The sequence below is a fragment of the Phocoena phocoena genome, chromosome 1 (genome assembly GCF_963924675.1).
Source record: "Phocoena phocoena chromosome 1, mPhoPho1.1, whole genome shotgun sequence".
NCBI lineage: Eukaryota > Metazoa > Chordata > Mammalia > Artiodactyla > Phocoenidae > Phocoena > Phocoena phocoena.
In genome coordinates, this window is record NC_089219.1 from 154,264,324 (window position 1) to 154,287,801 (window position 23,478).

General features: G+C 40.6%; 1 pseudogene; it reads left to right on the forward strand.

Moving 5' to 3' along the window:
* The first annotated feature begins 1,653 nt into the window (after window positions 1-1,653).
* On the forward strand, window positions 1,654-22,010 carry LOC136118175 (centrosomal protein of 78 kDa-like; annotated as a pseudogene).
* The last annotated feature ends 1,468 nt before the right edge of the window (window positions 22,011-23,478 follow it).

Genomic DNA, 23,478 nt, shown 5'->3' on the forward strand with positions numbered 1-23,478 from the left:
TTGTAATAACTGTAAATGTAAAGTAACCTTTAAAAAGTATATAAAAATTGTTTAAAAAAGAAATCATACAGAAAATTGGAAACAATTTAAATGTCCATCAACAGGAAAATACACATAAATTATTGTATTTCCCTTCATGGGAATCCTACATGGTGAGGAAAGTACATGAACTAGACAGATCTTTACGTGTCAGCATGGATGAACCTAGCAAAGATAACACTACATAAAGCAAATAACAAGAGAAAACATAGTAGACTACTATATGCAGTTTAAGAATACTTAAACATGTAGCCTAAATAGAAAGACATCCATGCCAGTGATGGAGACCAAGTTCAGAGGAGTGGTTACCCAGGGTCAGCTGGGGAGAGGCTGTGTTTGGGAAAGTGGTCACACCAGAGACTCTTCAACAGGAATGGTAATGTTTCACTTCACACGCTGGCTGGAGGACGGAGGAGTGTCTGCTATCTTATAATGTGACCACGCTGCATGCAAAAGCCATTGCTGACCACATCTAGGGGAACTGATGCGTGGGAGCTGGTAGTGGGTGGAGGCATCCAGAAGGTGGTGGTAGAAGAGGAACGTTGTACACGTAATGCCTAAGGCCTGACCAGAGGACGACCACTGCTCTAGAAACTGGACACAAATCCAACTTCTACGGCCAATCTTAGAAGACAAACTGAGGCACATTTAAAATTTTAACACTTTATGTGCGCAAAAATAGATTCAATTCAGGCACAACAAAGCGGAAAAGGTGAGGAGCACTCCAGCCACAGGAGCTGCAGAGATATTTATTTTAAAAGGGCAGAAGCAAAGCAAGGAAACGAGTGATTTGCTATGGCTTTAACGCCTAGTTGGTGGTTTGTGACTGGGTGTCCTCAGCGCTGTTCGTCACCCTGAGGCGTTGACAGGCTTAGATTTTGGTTGGTTTAAGTAGGCGGCCGCATCGCTAGAGCCACCGCAGGCTAACGGCCTCCTTGCAGGCTTAATTTACTAACGCCAATTGTCTGAGCCCTTCCTCTTACTCAGTCACTTCACTTCCTACGCCTCAGTTTCTCTTCCGTAAAGTGGATATTCAGTAGTAAATTCTCTGTGGAGTTGTCAGTACAAAACAGTGATTATTAGTAACCACGATCATGTTCTGAATGCACGGAACACGTCACCATTTGCCAACCACCGTGTCAAGTCAGCAGCAACGACAGAAATTAAGAGCTCTCCGCAGAAATTCACACATCCGTGCACCAGGTAACGGACCACAGGCAGACGTTCACTCAGCCTTTCCTGTGTCCCTCAGAGAGTGCACGCTCTCGCCTGGGCGGGGCGAGCACAGACACTTATCGGGAGTTTACTTTTAAAATGAGTTGATACAACCATGTCTCACTTTTGTTTGGATGAGTCAGCAAACGGTTTTTGGAAATCCCAAATTCTCCACACCCCCTACCTTTCGCGCTGCCCTGGTCTCGAAGCTCCCGCCCCTGGTCCTCAGGCCGCGTCCCCATGGGAGGCGGAGTTGCGTGCAGACGTACGTCGTGCGGGCAGACGTCCTGTAGCCCCGCCCCCACGGGCCCGACCGGAGGCTTAAACCGCAGCCGGGCTGTGCGGGGGGCCTTGATGCACGCGCCAACACTGGGCCGTGCAGGCGCTCCGGAGCGCGGCATGGAGGGACCGGCCTATCTGGAGCCCGTGGCCCTATGTCTTCTGGCTGCGACACGGGTCCTGCGCACGCTACGGGGCCGCAGCTGCCGGGCGGTGGGCGCCCGAGGGTCCAAGAGGCGAGCCGGGGCCCCCAGGCGGCTGTGGGCATCGTGTCCGCAGCCAGCGTCCCCGAGGCCGCGTCCGGGCCATGATCACTCGGTGAAGCTGCGCCAGGACAGCGCGGCCGACTCCTTCTTGCGCTTTGAGGACCTGTGCGTGCTGCAGGGCTCGGTGCCTCTGCCCTCCGTGTGCGCTTCCCTGCAGGAGGGCCTGCTGGACCTCAGGCCGACCGCCTCCGGGGGGCGCACTGGGCGCTGCTCCTGACCACCCGCTGCCCCTGATCTGTATCCAGAGCTTCTTCCAGCCACGGCTTGTCAAGACAGGTTTGTACTTCCCGCTTCCAGGGGCCCTCGTGTGGGCGCTGAGAAGCGGGGTTTTAAATGGTTAAAGGTGGAGGGTGGGCACTAGAAGCGGTGCCCAGTGCCCGGGTGTGCGTGCACTAGATGGGGCGTGCGGCCTAGGACTCCTGCCAGCTCGGGGACCCCGGCCGAGTGCCTTAAGGCTTCAAGGTCTCAATGTTCCCATCTGCAGCATGGACTTACCAGGACCCAGCCTCTGTAGCGGTTACAAGGATGCACTGTGTTAATGCTTCTAGACTCTACAAAGTAGAACACTTAGCACAGTTTGGAGCATCGTTAATTGTTGCACAGATGTTAACTGGTCTGTTGAATGACTTTGCCTGGTACACACCAAAGCGATTAGGAAATGGATATATCCCAGCTTCATTTCCTTTCCATTCAAACAGGGCTCAGGAAAAAAAAAATTTTTTTCAATAGGTGTATCATATATAGTGGAAAGAGCACCGGTGTCAAGGCAGCTTAGGGTTTGAATTCCAGGGCTTATGCTCTCTGTGGCCTGGACAGGTTTCTTTTGCACTACAATCCCCACACTTGTAAAATGACATTAATAACCACTCTTTCTGTGGGTTCTTAGAATTAATTAAGCAGGTTATGTGTGTAAAGTAGCCTGGCACTTGAATGAGTTGTCAGAACCAAGGGCTGCTGGAGACAATGCTTCTGCCCTAGGTAATCTTCCCTTCTACTGGGCAGCAAGTAAACACAAGCACAGGAGTCAGTGCTCTGGAAGAAGTGAGTTCTGCTGCTACAGAGCACAGAATCTCTTTTTTCTTTAATTTTTATTTTATATTGGAGTATACTTGATTTACAATATTGTTTTAGTTTCAGGTGTACAGTAAAGTGATTCCATTATACATATATCCATTCCTTTTCAGATTCTTTTCCCATACAGTTTATTACAGGATATGGAGTAGAGTTCCCTGTGCTATGCAGTAGGTCCTTGTTGATTATCTATTTTATATATAGTCGTGTGTATATGTTAATGCCAAACTCCTAATTTATCCCTCCCCCCCAACTTTCCCCTTTGCAGAGCACAGAATCTTGGAAGGGAAAGTTCAGGGTAGGCTTCTTGGAGGAGGTGCCATCCTTTCTAAGGATATGTAGAAGCTCCTGGGGTAGCAGGAGGGAGCAGTGTGTGTCAGAGTTTGAGAAATATAAGAAAATTTGGCAAAACTAAGGTACAGGACTGGAACTCAGGGTTTGGGAAAGAAATGAGAGTTGATACTGGGAACTTAGTGGGGCCCAACAGAAAGGGGCCTTGTTTGTCATGTCAGAAGTTTGGATGTTTATCCTGAAGTCTGTGGGAAACACCAAAGAACAGTGAGATGGACTTCTGGTTTAGAGGCTCACTTGGACCTCCATGTGGAAGGCAGTTGATTGGGTGCAGGGTGAATTGTAATCTAAGGGTCCCACTTAAGTTATAAAAGGTGGGACTGGGTTTTGCAGATGTGAGAGAGAATGGGTGAGGCCTGGTGACCAGTTAGAAAAGGGTAGGCAGCAAGCGTGGGTGACAGTTTACAGCTGCATCTTTTTGAGAGATACAGAGCACAGGAGAAAGGGATTGGGGGTGGCGACAGGATATTACTTCATCTTCAGTGCTTTAGAGGGGCCTGGTAGATTGGTCTGGGCCCAAGGTACAGATCTGGGCTTTTTGGGAGGACAGGTGTTTGAAGGCATGGTAGAGACTTAGGTTACCCACAAGAAGATCCAAAGAATTATAGTTCTGAGAGTTTTTTTAAGTGGGTATATTTGAGGATGTTTATAAGCTGAGAGAAAGTAGCCAGCAGAGGAAGGGTGTAAAGATCTAGGAGAGGAAGTGATTGTTCATTTGTTTTTGAAAAGCTGAACACTTATCGTGTGCCTGGTCCTTTTCTAGGATCTGGGGTTCACACCATCTGTTATCTCTTCTGCAACGACAGTTCAGCTCATCCCCTGGTGAAGAGGAGTCAGATTATTCTTTGCATCCCATTCAGGTATAAGAACTGTTCTGTACCTCCAAAGGGACTTTACTTAACCAGAGTAATAAGTTAGAAATCAAAAGAAATTATAGCTGGAAGGGACCTGAAAGGCCACGGTACTTAATTTTGCCTAATATTTTACATTGAATGTAAGAAAAATTTATTGTAGAGCCCATTCTCTTCAGAGTTCCTTCACTGAACTTTCTTTATGTCTTGCATCCAGTGGGTCTAGTTTGTAGATTTTGGCCTCCTCCTAAATTTGCTTCTTCATCCATATTACATTTTGCCCAGACTGTGGCAGAAACTCCTGGGTGGTTTTGCGGCCCCTGGGTTCAGTTCCTCTAAGTTCATCTGCCTACTCATGTTGAGTGATCTTCTACCATAAAAAGATGTGCTTAAAATAATGCTGCTAATGGCTTGCCCACACAGAGTTAGTGCATACTAGCTGCCCAGCGTGTGCTCTGCACAGAGGCGTGTAGTCTGAACTGTGTTTGGCCAAGCCTCATAGGGCTCTTTGCCATGAAGAAGGGGAGCTTTTTGTGATCACTCCCTTAATCTAATTGGTCCTTCAGTAGCGGGGTGCCTTTTTCTAATCAGCAGAGGCACCTTTACTCAGCCAGTGGTAACCCCAGGCCTCATCACCTGTGGGATACAAGCCATGCTCTCTCCCAGGCTTGCTTCGGCCAACATCTCTATTTTCCTTTCTGTCTCTTCTCACACTTCGACCCCTAACCTTTAGTCATCCCCACCTGCAGTATTTACTGTGCCCAGCAGGTGTCAGGCTTGAGTATGTTTTCACAGATGTTCCCTCTGCAGTTAATGCACCTCCTACTCCAACTCTGCATAGCCTCATCTTTCTAGATTGTACTTCAGGGTTATCATGAAGCCATCACTTAGATATAACTTTTTGCCTCCATAGGAACCTCTGTGCCTAAAGCTTACGTTTATTTATCTCATGTGATTGAAATTTTGAGTTTATACATCTTCCTCCTTAATGAAGGCTTTAAGGGCAGGAGTCGTTTCTAATCCTTAGCACAGAGCAGATGCTTTTTTTTTTATTTAGATGCTTTTTAATGATGATAAAATGTATGGTTTAAGTCACTCATTTTACAATAATTTTGCTTTAGGTTGTGACAGAAATAAAGCTTACAGAAGTCGTGTTCCTGCAATAAGAAATAAAGATGTGACCTCCAGCTGTGTAAAGCTCTTAAATGCTGTGTAAGTGTGTTGGGTGCGCTAAGGAGCCTGGAGCTAAGTGGGCTAGTTGTGAGAGAGAGAGACTTAACTATGTTAACAAAGGTAAGCCTTCATTGTGTCCTGCCAACATTTGGTAGTTGCTTTTGGGGCAAATGAAACCAATAAAAGTTTAAACTGTTCCTCCCCATTAAAGGGATTGAATAATTGGCTTCTTTGGTGCACCTGTGTCTTGTGAATTGCCCAGTTGGAGATGGAGGTTTAGAAAGTGAGTTTCAGCCTTGTTTAAGTCTCTTCCCATTAGACTGGTCTCGTGATTTCCTACACACCATGTCTGTCTACCTTTTCCCGTCTACCTTTTCTTGGTGGTGTTCATACCTGGATTGTCTCCTGTACCTGCTCAAACCTTGGTCCATTCTCATTTGTACCATGGAAGTTTGTCATGCTGGATAGTGTCAGAATTAATCTTACTTTTGTGTTAAGCCACAAACCACATGTTTTGTATATTTTTTGTTTTTTCTGTTTGTTTATATTTTTATGGTTTCTCTTCAAGAAATATTATGGGAAGGGAAATAGCAAGATGTAAGAGCAAAAAAGTCATCATTCTCTTTAAATTGTTAGAACATCTATCTGCAATCATAATTATAATGCACTGTGGTATGTGTTAAAATAGGAAATATGTAACATCCCATAGGAGCAGCAAATTCAGTGGTGTTGGTGAGGGTGTGTCATGGAAGTAACCACAAAGCAGGTGACTCTCGATTAGGGTCCTGAAACATTAGTGTCCCTTCCCTGTATCCAGTAGTGGTCTGGAGGGGTCAGGAAGCCTGCCTTTCAATTTGAGGGAACAGAGGTTTTGAGGTCCTCTCTCTTCTCTTTAGGTTTTTCTTTTTTTTCCTTTGTCTCAAAAGTATGTAGTACTTTACTGAGTGGTTGGGAAGAAAGTTTGCGGTGTCTAGTGTATTCACTTTTAGTAGTGAATAGAATTAAACTGTTGCTGTAAACTGGAATAACACTTTGTTACTGACAAGCTTTAGAATGCATCAGTTCATCAATTACCTGTTTGGGAAGATTGTAGTTAATGATTTTAAGAATGTGGCTGTAAACCTCCAATTGACTCAAGAAAAGCAAATAAGTCAAGACTGACAAATGTATAGGCTCTTCATCTTATTGTGTGTGTGGTTTTTTTTTTTTCCTTTTAGTTACTTGTCAAGGTATAAAGAACTCTATCACTCTTAAGACAGTAAACTTCACGGGGTATAATTTGACATGGCAGGGAGCAGATTACATGGCCAAGATCTTAAAGGTGATTTTATGTTTAAACTTTCATGAAAACATATGTGATTGAAGCACATTAACATATTGATACAGATGTAAGTTAATTTTTGTCTTTTAATACATGTGAGTGCATCTTTTGTAGAAAGAATATGACCAAATGATGATGTGAATTGCTGTTGCATAAACTATAGTGTTGAATCCCCAGTCTTTGCACTTGAGTTTAACAACTCTGTGGTTTCCTAGCTTCTTCCTGAGACACTTAATCTCAGGTCCATCCTCCTCATACAGGGTGGTAAATTAGAGAATGATTAATATCACCATTTAAAGAAGTGAGACTGAAATCTCAAGCATCCTGAACATAGGAACTGAAGGGGCCTCTCAGCAGTTCAGAGAGTTATTACCAAGCCAGTCGGCTGAATTCTGTTCAGTTTTCTCCATAGCAGAGCCTTCCAGGTCCTTGTTTTGAGCTTATTTATTTTTATACACAATTCTATATGGATACTGTATGTAATACTAAATAGTTGTATTAACTGGGTTTAACTGGTGATGTATTTACATAAGATCTTTGTTTTGTTGATATCTTTTTAGGGGCTTTGCATTCATCAGAGCTCGTGTTGTACGTAATCAGTTGTTGGTGTGTAGCTATCATATTTATGATATAAAGGGCTTGAACTGGGAAAGGTGGATGGTCATTCTTATTGCTTTTTAAACTGACAGAGCCTTACAAGAAGCATTTCCCTCTCTGAAATAAATCATGTAAAACATGTTTGGCCGCTCTCCCAACGCAACGGTGTAGTTGTGTGGATTTGGCACACAACTGGCAGCCTTGTGGTTGTCTGTAAACAAGGAAGCCTGTTGTCCAGTCCGCAAATCAGCTGTTACCTGTGAAACGAACTTGACTGCCATTTCTGACCCCTCACATGGAGCTGTCATACTCAAGAACGTTCATATGTTTGCAAGAAACGTGGTTTGCGGGCTATGTGTACAAATTCCTGATCTGAAAGCCAATATAAAGCAAAATCTCCCAAACCTCTGCTCTCTCACCAAGGCCACACACATTCCCTAGCTTATGGCCTCATGGCAAGCTAATACTGTCAGTATCAGATTCTCCTTCCCAGTGGTTCTGGGAGACTGCATAGTTGCTCTGTGAAAGGCACCACTGCTGAGGTTGAGAGAAGAGCATCCTGGGTGTCAGTCCTGCCCTTGCATGCCCAGAGGGAGGGGTGTGCGCCTCGCTCTCCTGTTAGGGTTTTCCTGTGCTGCAGGGCTTGCTGCTTGTTGTCAGAATGATGTCCTGGTGACTTGTCTTCTGCGTGGTTATATAATCCCAGCACACTTCCTTATAATCTGTAGACTTTTATGGGGTTGTGGCCAGGTCAGGTTTTAAATGTTTGGAAATGTCCAGTTGAACAACATTGCAGTGGCAGTGAATCTTGATGGGAGAATTGTATTACTGTTACCCTAGTTTTGGCTTAAGGGTGATGAGAAGATGAAATTTCTGATGGGTCAGTTTTAGTTATGTATGTGTATGTGATTTACTTTTATGAATTCTAACATCTATTGTTCCCAGCTTAGATATGTTGACTTTCTGATTATTCTTCTGATTCTTTATCAGTCCCTTTACTGATGTATTTTCCTCCGAAAAACTACATTTTCTTCCAGACTGTTTTTGTCTGATGGTGAAAAATAAATTTTTCATTTGCAGTCTAAAGTTGATCTGAGAAAAAATGGTTACCTTGGATCTTCCCTTGGCTTCTGTGAAAGAAACTTAATAAAATAATATGGGCAATTCCCATTACTAATCCTAACTGTGTACAACAGAGGTCTGTACAGTAACATAGCAAAAATAAATTACTTAGTCATTGCCTGTTTTAGACTAAGGAGCAGTGAGAGACATTTATAAATAATGATACCTCAGATCACTTTTGTTAAATGTCCTCTAATATTTGCATATTTGGTATCTGGCTTGTGTTGTCTTTTATACAATCTTGTCTTCTTTCTTTGCACTTTAACAAGCCTATGGTTTCCTATCTCCTTCTTGTGACACTCAGGTCCATCAGAATTTCCTGTGACTGTAACAGTAGAGTCCTTCCCCCTCAGAAATCGAAGAGGTCGATGATTCCTCAGAAAGTGTTCGGGAAGAGCCAGAGAAAATCAGTTTGAAACAAGAAGCATTGCCGGTACACAGGTATCACTTTAAAGCTATAGAGAAGATTATTTTTCAAACGGAAGCCTGATTGCAACACGGCACAGCTTGTGTGAGGGTTCTGTTTTCTCCTCCCATCTGCGTTGTATCTCCTTGACTGGTTAAGCTTAGACCAAGGTGAATGGGGGACATTTGAGCTCTAAGAAATAAAAATCAAAACATGTCGTTAGTAATATATTTTCCTTTCTTTAGAACCTTAGTATATTAGATTTACGGAGAACCTTAGTGATCATAAGGTAAGGAAATTGAGTTCTGAATGAATATAGTCAGCTGATTCAGTGCTCTTGTTTTACAGATGAGAAAATTGACAGTTCTAGTTGAACTCTCTTTTTACAAGAGGAAAATATGGCCTCATTTTAAATAAAAGTAAAGTTGAAAAAAGTTTTGATGTTGATATTCTCCTTTCCTAAAATAAAAAATATCAAGAAGCTACATTCTATTACCAAATAAACCTGACCTCTAATGTCATTGCATACTTTTGTTTCTATGGACAGAAAAGAAAAATTGATTTTCATAAGAAACTTTTGCACCTCAAAAATAATATATTTATTTTATTTCAACTTTAATGCAGAGCTGAACATTTCTAGTAAATAAAGAAACAACATTTGGGGGGGACCTTGTCTTTGTGCTACAAAGTCCATGTTTAATTTTTAAAAATTATTTAATATGATTTTCTTTTCATATGAAACTTGACTGGTTTCAGAACTAATTATCCCATTATTATAGGACTATGGGAATTAACTCTTTGATTTTCAAAAGAGAAAGTTAGATTTTTATTTTTTTAATTAAAATTAATGATAATATAGAGAAATTTTAAGAAAAAACTTAGAAAATTATGAAATGTTAGAGTAGGAGAAATCTATATTTCATGTAGAGTTACCCCCTTTCATTTTATAAATGAGCACCTACAATTTGTAGCACGTAAGTGGTTTATTAGTAAATGGCAGAGTACGACAAGACCCTAGAGCATCTACCCGCATTCCTTGTCATTTTAGATGTGTTGTATTCATTTCCTTCATGAGTAGACCAAGAGATTGTATTTCTAATAGCAATGATAGATACTGGGGAAGACCAAGAAGTTTACACACTGGGACCACAGAATAGCAGATTCAGAATGCACTGAGAACCCTTTCAGCTCTTCTCCGTTTTGACAAGACACTACAAGGATGGTATCAAAGTGTTTAATTATATAAGCCCAAAACAATCAAGAGATTTCAACATAGTTTTGAAAGATGGAAGACAAGTGGAAGAGTGTGAAACTGAAGCAGTAGAACAGAGGAAAAGCATCACCTAGAATATGCACAGCGACCACCTGCAACTGAGGAGGATTCTGACCCCACCTGCAGAAGTAGCCCAATGCTCAGATGCGCATGTAGGAGAGAGGGTGGAGTTAGTTAAAAGTGTGACTGAAATAGGGGAGCTTATTGAAGGGTTGTGTTTGGAGGAGTGGACTCCCAGCCCCGCCCTCACGCTCCTGAAATGAGATGCTTTCATTTTGAAAACAGTGAAACTGGTGAGAACTAGGGCAGCTATTATGAGTTTTTACACCCTAGAAAATTGTGTTTGGGGGGGATCCTATTACAGTTACTCCCTGCTTCTTCCTGCATAAGAAGCCAATCAATCAATCGTTGACTTCAGGGAGCTTTCTGCACTCATTCTTAAATAGAAAATAACTGTCATTTGCCTGATAGTTGAGTAAACTTCCAACATGAGAGGGGGAAAAAGAGTGAAAACATATCCTGGTAGGACCAGGGACAATTGAGGGAACAAAATAATTTAAGAAAAAACCCTAATTAGTATCCTGAGAGAGGTTTAAAAAGAGCTAGCAACTATAAAATAAGACTAGGGTGTTAATCAAAAAGAGAATGGTCAGAAAGCAAGAGAGGTCTCTTGGAAATGAAAATATGGTTGCTGAAATAAATTCAGTAGGAATTTAAAAAATTTCTCAGTATATGAAAAAGAAAGACACAATGGAAAATGTGATAGCAATATGTTAGAGAGGCTGCATCTGGGAGATCCCACATGTTACTATTAGAAACTCCAGACCCAGAAAAAAAATGGAGGGAAGCTGTCAAAGGGCAACAAAATTCCTCACAGCTGAAAGTAGACATCAGACCTCAGATTGAAAATAGTTACACAAGATGAGCAAGAAGAGACTCATACCTAGGCACCCTTCATTGTGAAACTTTAAAATACTGAAAAAATAAAATAGAATAAAATACTGAGAGGATACATCCATTCCAGAGAGAAAAATACTGGCCACCTAAAAAAAAGAGTTAAAATCTGACTTTATCATACTTGTCATCAGCACCATGGATCCTGGAAGGCATTAGAAAGATACCTTCAAAGTTTTTCAGGCACATAATTTTCACCCTAGGGGTTTGTATCCAGCCAAACTATCAGTCATAAGTGGAGGCTGAAGAAGATACTTTGTACACAAAGATATTTGAAAAATTGACCTCCTGTGCTACACCTTAAGCTATTTATAGAAAGAATCCAGCAATATGAGGCAATAAACCAAGAAGTAGGGTACTAGGGGATTCAGTGCAGAGAGCAGCTAGTCTAGAGTGGAGAGGCTTCTGTTGATTGTGTGATTGAGAGCTTAGAAACACCTTGAGGCATATTGTACTTACTAGCTATTAGGCACTGTTGGAAGGGAGGAGGGAGAGGAAGAGGAGAAGGAACTTGAACTCCAGAGGAGAAAAGGCTATACTGACATAAACATGAAGCAAACTAAGCTATGGTTGATTTTTAACCTACTATTGGTGAGGAAGAGAAGAATCCACTTAAACTTGACACTATAGATGTCCCCCTTTTCAGCGACACACGGGGCTAATGACCACCTATCTAATTTGTTGTCCACACCAGAACACTTTAGTAGTGTAAGGAGGCGCTCTAATGCTGTAACATCAGGACAACAGGTATAAACTGGAACAGCCCAAGGCCGCTTGGGGTATGTGGTCACCCTGCACAAGGGCAGTGACACTGACACAGTATGGAACGAGGTGTAGTCTATACACAGAGACAGTACATCTGCAGTGGGCAATATTAATTTCATTGTAATAATGGCAATACTGTCTTGGTTTGCAGCTTTTATTGTCAACTTGCATGTAATAACAAATAACTAACCTAAACTATACTTAGTATGTATTTGTATTAACTTGGTATGTACTGAAATGTATTGTGTACTAGTATGTACTTAGTATGTATATATTAGGCTCTAAGTGTTTTTGCATATATTAACTCATTTAATCCTCTGAATAGCCTTATGAGGTTGGTGCTAATATCATTACCACTTTTTTTTTTTTTTTTTTTTTTGGTACGCGGGCCTCTCACTGTTGTGGCCTCTCCCTTTGCGGAGAACAGGCTCCGAATGCGCAGGCTCAGTGGCCATGGCTCACGGGCCCAAGCCGCTCCGCGGCAAGTAGGATCTTCCCGGACTGGGGCACAAACCCGTGTCCCCTGCATCAGCAGGCGGACTCTCAACCACTGCACCACCAGGGAAGCCCCATTCCCACTTCTGAGAAAAGGAAGCTAAGACAGGGAAGGAACTTGCCGAGGCTGTACCTAATTTAGGGTTGGATCGAGGCTTTGAGTTTAGGCTCTCTGCCTGTTCTCTTAAACCTTACTCCCTACTGACTCTCAAATAACAGAAGACTTAACTGCACATAGAACAGAATATAAATTTCAACTTTGACAACGTAACAGCTAGGTTTGGAAGGTAGACAGGAGGTACAAAAAAGGGAAGATGGTATGAATGTCCTCATTTTAGAAAGCGTGACGTTGAGAGAGGTTATAGTTGATCAACAATGTAGGTTTTTAAGTATATCACTACAAGTCAAAGAGATCCTGAGCAGTGGAATAACTAATGATGACATAACTTTACTAAGCAGTGTGGAAACAGTGTAAAGGAACTAAACCCTTACTTAGTAAAATAGAAAACGAACAGCTAATGCCTCCAATTTAGTGAGAAAATAGTCATGTAAGAGTATTACTTGGAAATGGAGAAGAATTCAAAATAACAATAGTTGGACCTCCCTGGTGGCACAGTGGTTAAGAATCTACCTGCCAAGGCAGGGGACGCGGGTTCGAGCCCTGGTCCGGGAAGATCCCACATGCCGCGGAGCAACGAAGCCCGTGCTCCACAACTACGGAGCCTGTGCTCTAGAGCCTGCAAGCCACAACTACTGAGCCCACGTGCCACAGCTACTGAAGCCCACGCTCCTAGATCCTGTACTCCACGACAAGAGAAGCCACTGCAATGAAGAGTAGCCCCTGCTCACTGAAACTAGAGAAAGCCTGCACGCAGCAACAAAGACCCAACACAGCCAAAAATAAATAAATAATAAAAATATAATAAAAAATAACAATAGTAAACGTCATACAAAAGGAAATCCAAACAGCCAGTAAACACAGAAAAGTTTACGACTTCATTAAGTAATAAAAGTGAGTCAAAACCAATGAAACTACATGCCAATCAGTTTGACAAATACATAAATAAAGTGTGGTAGTATCAGGTATTGTAGACCTGGAGTACTATGGGAATCTTCTACCCTGTTTATACTGGAGTATAAATCGACACAACTACTTTGGAAAGCATTTAGCACTCTCCATCAACTGAAGGTATATAAATAGCCTGTGAGCCAGCAGCCATCACCCCCGCCCTGTGTAAATGCACCAGAATAACCGGTACAGCAGGATCCCTGTCCATGATTTGCATTAGCACAAACTGAAAACAAACCAAATGTCCATTAAGAGTCAAAAATTAAATAAATTTTGTGTATTCGTACAGTGGGAAAACTATCAAGCGATAAAATTGAATGAACTAGAGCTACAGGCTGCAATGTGGATGAATTTTTTAAACCAATGTTGAGCGAAAGAAATAAGAAAAAACTTCATATACTATGATCCTCTACATAAAGTTAGATGTTGACAAAACTAAACTCTTTTGTTAGGGATGCATGCAGGTTAAAGGAAATGATTGTCAAGAAGTGAGGATGGTGTTTAACCTGGAAGAGGGAAGGAGATTGTGATGAGAAAAGGATATGGGGGGCGGGTTTGAGATGCTGACAAGTATCAATACTTTCAGATTCCAGTAGTGGTTATGTAAGTATTTCTTTTTATTTGTCACATTGACAATTTTGTCCTGAGCACTTCTCAGTACACATTATCGTATTTTACAATTAAAAGCCTGAGTAAAGAATCGGTCGCTTCTTGAGTGCTGGATGTGGGAGTGGGATGCGACCATTTCATTTTAAGCCCTTCACTACTGCTTGCGTTCACATGTTATTCATTCAGCGTTAATTGAACATATGCTGTGTACCAAGCACTCTTCTAATTTTATATGTGTTTTAACTCATGTAATCCTCACAAGAGCTCTGTGATGTGGGAGCTTATCTCCATTTTATAGATGAGGAGGTTGAGGCCTAGAGTTATAGAACTTGTCCAAGGTTATATAGCTAATGGGTAGTGCCAGGCCCATTTGCCTCAGACTCTGAATTTTTGCAATACAATCTAAAAGAGAAATTTAATTACTAATTATAAGCCAAAAAATTGCACATTAAAGATGACAAGTTTTCATCTATCCAGTTAGAGAAAAACACACAGTCTGTCTTTCACACACGTACATCTTGTATTGGCAGGGATTTTCCTTATTAAGCAATTATTTATTGACCGTCTACGTTGTGCTAGGCACAGGTGCTGGGAATAAACACTTAATAAAATACACCCCCTATCTTCAAATAACTTGGACTCTAAGTGAGGAAATAAGCCAACAGTTATAGTAGAGGTTATATACCAAGTGATACATCGCTGATGGATGGCAGTATAAAATCTCAGACATCTTTTGGAAAGAAGTTTGGAGATAGGTACCTCAAAGCCTTAAAAATGTTCATTTGCTTTGACCTCAAACTCATTTTTATGGATTTATTGCAAGAACGTTATTCTCAATACGGAAAAAAGCCTTCATGCATAAAAACGGTTATTGTCTGATAATATTGAAAAGTTGGAAAGAATTTAAATGTGTAAAATGGTTAACCAGTAAACCCACTCAGTGGAATATTTTGTAGCCCACACAAAAAAATCAAGGTTATGAATCCCCTGATTATATGAGAAATTATTGATTTCAATGTTAAATGGAGGAAAGGTGAACATAAAATTTGATATCCAATACGATGGGAGCTTTGTCCCAGAAAAATCACCCTAGCCGGTGTACAGAAGGGAGGAAGGAGAGCAGATGACAGGAAGGGAAATTATTCCAAAGCCTTATCATTAGTCTTACTTAAGTAATAGAATATCAAGCAATTTTACTTTCTAACTTTTTTGGTTCCATATTTCCATGTAAGGGAAATGAATTACGAATACTTTGTAGTAAGAGGACACAGTTTTTCACAAAAATGTAACACTGTTCTAATTCTCTCCACTAGAGGGAGAAACTATTCCAAGTAATTGCACTTTGATGTGCTATTTAGAACCAGTCAGGATGTTTTACTCTACTTTCCTCTGACTGTGGTGAGGGTTGGTTTGTTTGTTTGCTTATTCGTTTAGAATTTCTTTGAAATTGGTTTTAGAAGGTTTATTAAACCATTATATTGAAAGTAGAGGAATTTTTCCATTTTTTCCCCTTTTTCCCCATTGAAAACTTGGCTGGCTTTAGTAATGAAACATTAAAGAATTTGAAGTTCTTAGACTGTCAGTTTTTTAAACATGATCTGACTATAAAAATATATGTTCATTGAGCAAATTTTTGAAAAAATGGACAACTCATTGAAGGAAATAAAAGCCACCTCTGCATGTACACACACCTAATCTGCTCTTTTGTCTTAAAGAAGTATGAAAAATATTTTGTCATGTCACTAAATACTCTTCTACATCAGAGAATTTGGTTAAGCTTATGCACCGTTTCCCAGGAAAAACGCAGAGATATATTTTGAATGTAGAACTCCTGAAGCCCATTCATTAACTCTGGTTGAGACCTGTTGTCATTATTTTCTTAGTGACTTCATAGTGCATTCCTTCATACGGTGAGCTGTGTTTGTTTAAACCAATCCCAATTTGGAGGCTCTTAGCTTTCTTCTAGGGTTTGGTTATAAACAATCTTATGACATCATGTTGGTAGATAAATCTTTGCCCACATCTTTGATTTCCTTAGGGTAAACCCCTGATGTAGGATTGTTGTTAGGTACCAAAAGCTACTCTCCAGAAAGTGATACCAGCTCCTCTCCCAATGACGGCATATAACAGAGTTCCTCATTCTTTAAGTGATTGTTCAAAGCAGTTAAAAGGTATAAATATACCGTACTGTTTTCATAAGTATAGGAATTCTGATTGTTTATTGCTGCATAAGAAACCACCCCGAAACAGTGGCCTAAAACAATGACAGTCATTTATTTTGTTCATGAACCTGGAGGTTGAGTAGGATATTAATTCTTTTACTACACTCTTACAGACTGAAAACAGTACCTATTTGACTAGCTCACAGTTCTGCAGGTCAGAAGTCCAGGCACAGCGTGACTGGGTTTCCTGCTCAGATACACACGGGAACATGTGAGTTCCCTCCTGAGAGTGTTAAAGCACGTGAAATTTAAGTGTAAGACATTGAGCCCGAAACGTTGGATGTTCACCATAGTTTGTGTGGGTCACAGAGCTGAAATCTAGATGTCAGTCAGGCTGTGTTAGCACCCAGAGGCTCTGGGAAAGAATGGCTCCAGGCTTCTTTGGCTTGTTGGCATAATTCAGATTCTGCAGTTGCAGGACAGAGGTCCCCATTTCCTTGCTGGCTGTCAGTCGAGGGATAGTCTCAGGTCCTAGAGGCCTCTCGCTTGCCTTCCCTACCGCAGCATTGGACTTCTTCAGAGCCAGCAATGGAGAGCCTCCCTCTTGTCCCTTTTGTACTTCAATTCAGGAAGAGTTCAGGTCCTTTTCATGGGGTGCCTGAGTAGGCCACATCCACCTAGAATAATCTCCCTATCTTAAAAATTCAACTGATTTTGAACCTTAATTCCATCTGCAAAATCCCTTCACTACAGCTAGATTTAGAGTTTGTTTGGGTAAGTGGAAGGTTTGTGTACTTCAGTAAGTAGGAGTCTTAGGGGCTCTGTTAGAATTCTGCCTATTGCAAGCAGTGTACCCACTTCACGGACCGAAGTGTCTTATTTCCTGAAACTCCTAAGGGAGTTTATCAGTGTTCATTTTATTTCAGTGACCTTGGTGAATGGGAAGACTACCACCTCCGTGAGCAGGAATGGCACCCAGCTTCCTGAGTCCACAGTGTGGCTCTGCTACTTAGTGGTGTGACCTTGGCTGTGCTGCTCTACTTACTCTACTTCTCTGCCTCTGTTTCCCTCATCTGTAAAATAACATGGAGTTAGTGATCGTTTTTTCCTCGTAGGGTTTTTTGTTTTATAAATTTATTTTATTTATTTATTTTTGGCTGCGTTGGGTCTTCGTTGTTGCTCGTGGGCTTTCTCCAGTTGCGTCGAGCAGGGGGTTACTCTTTGTTGCGGTGCGGTGGCTTCTCTTGTTGCGGAGCACGGGCTCTAGGCACGCAGGCTTCAGTAGTTGTGGCACATGGGTTCTAGAGCATAGGCTCAGTAGTCGTGGCACACGGGCTTAGTTGCTCCGCGGCATGTGGGTTCTTCCCCAACTAGGGCTCGAACCTGTGTCCCCTGCACTGGCAGGCGGATTCTTAACCACTGTGCCAGCAGGGAAGCCCCCTCTTAGGGTTTTGATGGTTAGATTATCTAATACCCAGGGAACTCCAGGAACAGTGCTTGACTGTAAATTGCTTTAAAAGTGATTACTTTTTAAAAACATGCTTTTGAATCTGCAATTATGTAATTCAGGTATGTTAAGCATGTTCATTAATAGGACTTCCTGCTATAAAGAGACCCACAAATAAAAATAGAATTTTTCTTTCTTGGTCTTAACTTCTTATTTCTGACTTACTATGTTATACGCATATGTCTTTTATGGTGGGCTGCCACAAATTTATGTTGGAAAGAGTGGAATTTAAATAAATCTTACCTATGCTAATTTGATAGATTTTGATAATTCGTTTCACTAGCATTGTATGATATTACCAGTAGCAGACTAAAATCTGAGTTCACTTCTGGCTCTGCCCCTAAATCCTGATGAGACCAATAGCTGGAAAGGCTTTGGGATATTATACTATGAATTAGTTATAATATTGACTCTGTTTGTTTAGGATAACCTGGAGGAGTGCCTAAAGCAGTTAAAGGAGGAAAGAGTAATGAGACTGAAGGCTGATAAACGAGTCAGTGAGGTAAACAGATTTCTTATTCTGCTTTAGAGAGTGTTTTGGTTTTATTTTGATTTGATTTTAAGCCATATCCACATAATTTGTAAGCTTTAAAACTGTAATATGTTGCAAATTGGTTGTGTCATATGGACTTTTGCATTTACTGGTATTTAGTGATCATATGATCTATATTCCAGAAAGCATGTTTTTAAAAATGGGAAAATCTGCTTTTGTGTATGTGTGTGTGTGCGCGTGCGCGCGCACGTGTGCTTTTTTTTTTTTTTTTTTTTTTTCCGGTACGCGGGCCTCTCACTGTTGTGGCCTCTCCCGTTGCGGAGCACAGGCTCCGGACGCGCAGGCTCAGCGGCCATGGCTCACGGGCGCAGCCGCTCCGCGGCACGTGGGGTCTTCCCGGACCGGGGCACAAACCCGCGTCCCCTGCATCGGCAGGCGGACTCTCAACTACTGCGCCACCAGGGAAGCCCCGCACGTGTGCTTTTATATGACATTAGCTTATTTCCTGTTCATGATTCTTTGATTCAAGAAGGCACTTTTTGTGCATATACTGTATATACAGTAACATAAAAGACACGATGAGACTCTCCTGGCAATGAATTAGGAAAGTGAATCATTTAAATAAATTTAAGATATTGGAAAACTTCTAAGAATGCAATGAAAGATAAAAATATATACTATGAGAATTACATTAGGGAATGTGCATGAAAGCAGGGCATAATCTAAAAAGTTCTATCTAAATATAATTTATCACAGGGTGAGCGTAGGGAGGAATTTTTGAAAGTGCATCCATTGGATTGGCGGACACTCATTCAATAAATGTTGAGCACCTGTTCATGTAAGGCAAAAGGGGCATCATGAACATTAACGGCCTTTCTGAGAAATACTAGAGTTGAGCTTATAGGGGGTTTTAAGTGCATAGATGATGAGCGGAAGGGGAAGAGTGCACGGGGGGAGTATTTTCAAGAAGCCAAAGAAAACACTGGTGATTGTACATTTAATAAATTGGGTTGGGTATGATTTAGGACTTCTAAACGTAAGCATTAGATACTTTGCTCACTAAAGTTAATTCTTAACATTCAGCAGAGTTGTAATACGTTTTATTCAAATCAGATTCTATATTTCATTTTCTAATTTAAGAGAAACTTAAAGCAGGTCATTTTCTAATGTGGAATGAGGCTCCATTATGAATTGAACTAGTTTGAAATGTGATATTTTGTGAAAGATCATTAATAAAACGGTAACTTTGGTTTATTTATATACCACCTAAGTGTTATATAGGAAACTTTGTTGGGTGCCTGTGGGTTTTGGTTACTATGTGATATGGTCTCTGTCTTTACTGGTGGAGAATTAGGTTAATTACAAATTAATTACAGTTTGAGTGTTTTAGTTTTGTTCCTTGAAAATAGGCAAGACTACTTCTGATGACAATGAGAAAAAATCATGTCAGACATTTTTAGTCTTCTTTATACCTGGAACATGAAAATGCCCACTTAAGAAATATGAATTTCTCTTTGTCTGCAGCCCTTCATGCCCACTCATTGACAAGTATGATCCTGTATGATGCAGGTGTTTTGGGCAGCATTGAGAATTCTTTTCAGAAGTTCCATGCTTTCTTGGATCTCCTTAAAGATGCTGGGTTAGTTCATTTCTCTTCATGGCGTTCTTCTCTTTGCGACTATAGTGGTAGTTTGCTGAGGAAATGGAGCAGTTTTCATCACTTCCGTGGCCATATTTAGTGTAATTATAGGTAATATAGTTGACTTTTTAAAATAAGGAGTTAAATTTGTTAATAAATGCAAATAGGGAAGCCTGCTTTGGTAGAGTGGGGAGCTCATTATAAAAGAGTAACCTGTAAATAGAGTAACTAGTAGGTGTAGTTTTTTGTAAAGACTAAATTGAAGACAGTTTTCATTGAAAATACTCGGGAATGCATAAGAATTTTCCTATCTTTCACTTATTTTGCTTGTTTGATAAGTTTGAATTAAAGTTATTTTTGCCTTAGACATAAAAAATATTATTAATCTGCAGGGGAGATATAGGTTCGTGGTTCTCAACCATGAGCAATTTTGCTGAAAGAGGGAAGTAGAGATTGATAGTTGATGGAGTGGTGTTTTGTCAGTGAATGAATTGGTGTTGGTGTTGGGAAGGAAGGAACAAACACATTCTTGGAAACTGGAGGAAAGGTGGTAAAGAAGTGTGGGAATAGAGGTGTGACAGGCAGTGGACGACATGCATGGTACATGTTGAAGCTGCTAGTGAGACAGTGGGATGTGTCTTAGAGGATGAATCTGGAAAGGGCTGAGATTTTGGGGGAGAGAGAGGCTTGTAGTCTGGAGTAGGATGTTGGCTTTTAAGATTTTAGAAGTATTTCATGATTGTAGGTCTGGGGAAATCTAAACTGCTCTTCTGTGATTATAATAACCTTTGTCTTTTCTCCTTTCCTCCTCTGGTCCAGGCTTGGGCAGCTGGCCACAATGGCTGGTATAGATCAGTCAGATTTTCATTTACTAGGTCGTCCCCAGATGAATTCTACTGTTAGTAGTCCACGTAAAGAAGAAAAGAAGGGACTTGAAGAAGAAAAATCAGAATCAAAACAGGGTGCCCCAGGACAAATGCAAAATATCCAAGTAAGTGGACAGAATAGCACTTAATGATTCTAAGAGTGATTAGCAAAAAGGAAATGACCAAGTCAGGGAGAAAACAATAATGATCAGTCTCTAATAGTTCACATGCTCAGGAGCTAGAAGACTCTGGAATCCTTTCCAAATCTGAGATTAGTAAATGTGTGCCCATTTCATGATACTGTATTGTTGTAAATAAGGAGACTGGAAGTTCTTTCGAAAATTTATGAGTTAAAGAAAACTCTCCTTAATGAAGAAAGAAAACATTAGAGAAAATATTCCAGATTTTAAATTATATAAATGTCTATTCTATTCATATTTTACTTCAGTTTCTATTTGTATGCAGTCAGCTTACAATGAAGGAACACTAATGGAGGTACACATACTGATATAATTTTTAAAATAAGTAATCCAGACATAGCTAATAGGTAACATATGACAGTGAATCACTGGTTATGGGAATGGGAGGGGAAAACCTGTCAGCCTTTCCTCTAGCCTTACTTGGAGCCCCCATCAACCAATCTCAGACTGGTCTTGGGAACTGACAGCTTGAGAACACAGTCTGGTCACAAACTATATACTGTTTGCATGTGCCTGGAGGATAGAAAAGAAATTAATTATCTTACAGAATAGGGTTTTATTTTTAGTGAGGGAAAGGAAATGGATAATAACTACCCCAGTCACTAAAGTCTGAAAATGTAGCGGACATAGTCTTGGATATAGCTAGGTTAAGCTGAGAATCACTTGGCAAGATATCATTAGAAAAAAACTGGCTCTGAAATCTTCTGAATATTGACTGTTAATAATAAGATCACAGAGTAACATTGAAGTTTTGAACTCTACTTTTTAATGGTTGGCTTTGTTCATCACTGAATTTTTGTCTTGTCTTTTGTTTTTCCATCCAGTTTCAGAAAATTACAGGTGACACTGGGATTCCTTTGCCTCTCGACTCCTTCCATGTCCCAGTGTCTACTCAGGAGGCCTTAGAAACTTCCAAAGACAACCTGGAGGTTCCAGTCACAGAGTAGCAGCAGGAGTCTTTTGAAGATTGCATTGCTAGAACATGTTCTCCCTTCAGCAGACGTCATTTCTGGAACTGGAAGTCAAAGAAAAGAAGAGGAATTATCTAGAAATAGCAGGTCTTCTTCAGAGAAAATGAGCAAAGCAGGTGAATATACCAAAAAATACTCTGCTAGGAAACAACCTGGGAAGGACCTGCATTCCTGCTCTGACTCACCTGTAAAGCGGAAAAGCAAAGGAATTGGGCAAAATAATCTTTGGTTAATAAACCAATTAAAAGTGAGTCTTCGAAAAACCATTTCTATTAAGAAAGAGAGTAGAATAGTGACTTTCATCAAAGACAACTAAAAGTAAACTCAATCTACTAGAACATTCTGAAAGTGATACTCCTGGATCTGATTGTGAATTTCAAGAAAGCATCCATACTCTATCACGCCTAACATAGGTCTAAATCTTTTAAAATTATGTTTTTGCCTTCAAATTTTAATAAATTACTTATGTTTTTATTATAGCATATGGTGGTTTCAGTTACTTGACTGGAAACCATTACAGAAAGATTTATCTATACTTTTTTATTATAATGAAAGTTTTGGCGTACTTTTCCTTGTGACACTTTGCACCATTCATTCAGCTAGTGTTTACTGAGGGCTTAATATGTACAGTACTTTTCTGGGTGCTATTGCTTTCAGCAGTGAACAAAATAAAGCCTTTATTCTCCTGGAACGAGCACTCTGTGTTGGGAGAAAATATAAACAACAAGCAGGGTAAGGGTTAAAAAGAGATGGGAATAATAAATGGAATAGTTTTACCATTTGGTTAAATGTCAAACTATTATAAATCACATGGCCAGAAGCCATTGAGGTATTTTAATTCACAATAACCAGAGAGCCTCAAACATTTACCAAGGCACTTAACCGTGTTTATGGATTACAGCAACGCTCTGAGGTAGGGAACTGTTACCATCCCCATCTATAGATGAGGAGTCTGAGGAGACATTATGTGAGTTGCCCAGAATTACACAGCTGTAAGTAAGTGGGAAGCTGCGATGTGACCCGAACCCATGCTTTTTTTTTTTTTTTAATGTATGCACTTTATTATGTTTCATTTGTTTCTGATTTATGTGAATTTTTTCTTTAAAGATTTTTTCTGATATCGACCATTTTTAAAGTGTTTATTGCATTTGTTACAGCATTGCTTCTGTTTTATATTGTGGTTTTTTGGCCGCAAGGCATGTGGGATCTTAGGTCACCCACCAGGGATCGAACCCTCACCCCTTCCATTGGAAGGCGAAGTCTTTCCTTATGTGACTAAGTCCCCCTTATGTGACTATTTTTATGGCAATTTTTTTTAATTTTATTTTTTTATTGACGTATAGTTGAATTACAGTGTTGTGTTAATTACTGCTGTACAGGAAAGTGACTCAGTTACACATTTATATACATTCTTTTTCATATTCTTTTCCATTACAGTTTATCACAGGATATATAGTTTCCTGTGCTCAACAGTAGGACCTTTTTGGTTGTTTTAAAATACATCCACTTTTTAAAAAATAAATGTATTTATTTATTTATTTATTTATGGCTGCGCTGGACCTTTGTTGCTGCACGCAGGCTTTCTCTAGTTGCGGTGCGCAGGCTTCTCACTGTGGTGGCTTTTCTTGTTGCAGAGCATGGGCTCTAGGTGCATGGGCTTAAGTAGTTGTGGCATTGGGCTTAGTTGCTCTCTGGCATGTGGGATCTTCCCGGACCAGGGCTCGAACCCGTGTCCCCTGCATTGGCAGATGTATTCTTAGCCACTGTGCCACCAGGGAAGTCCC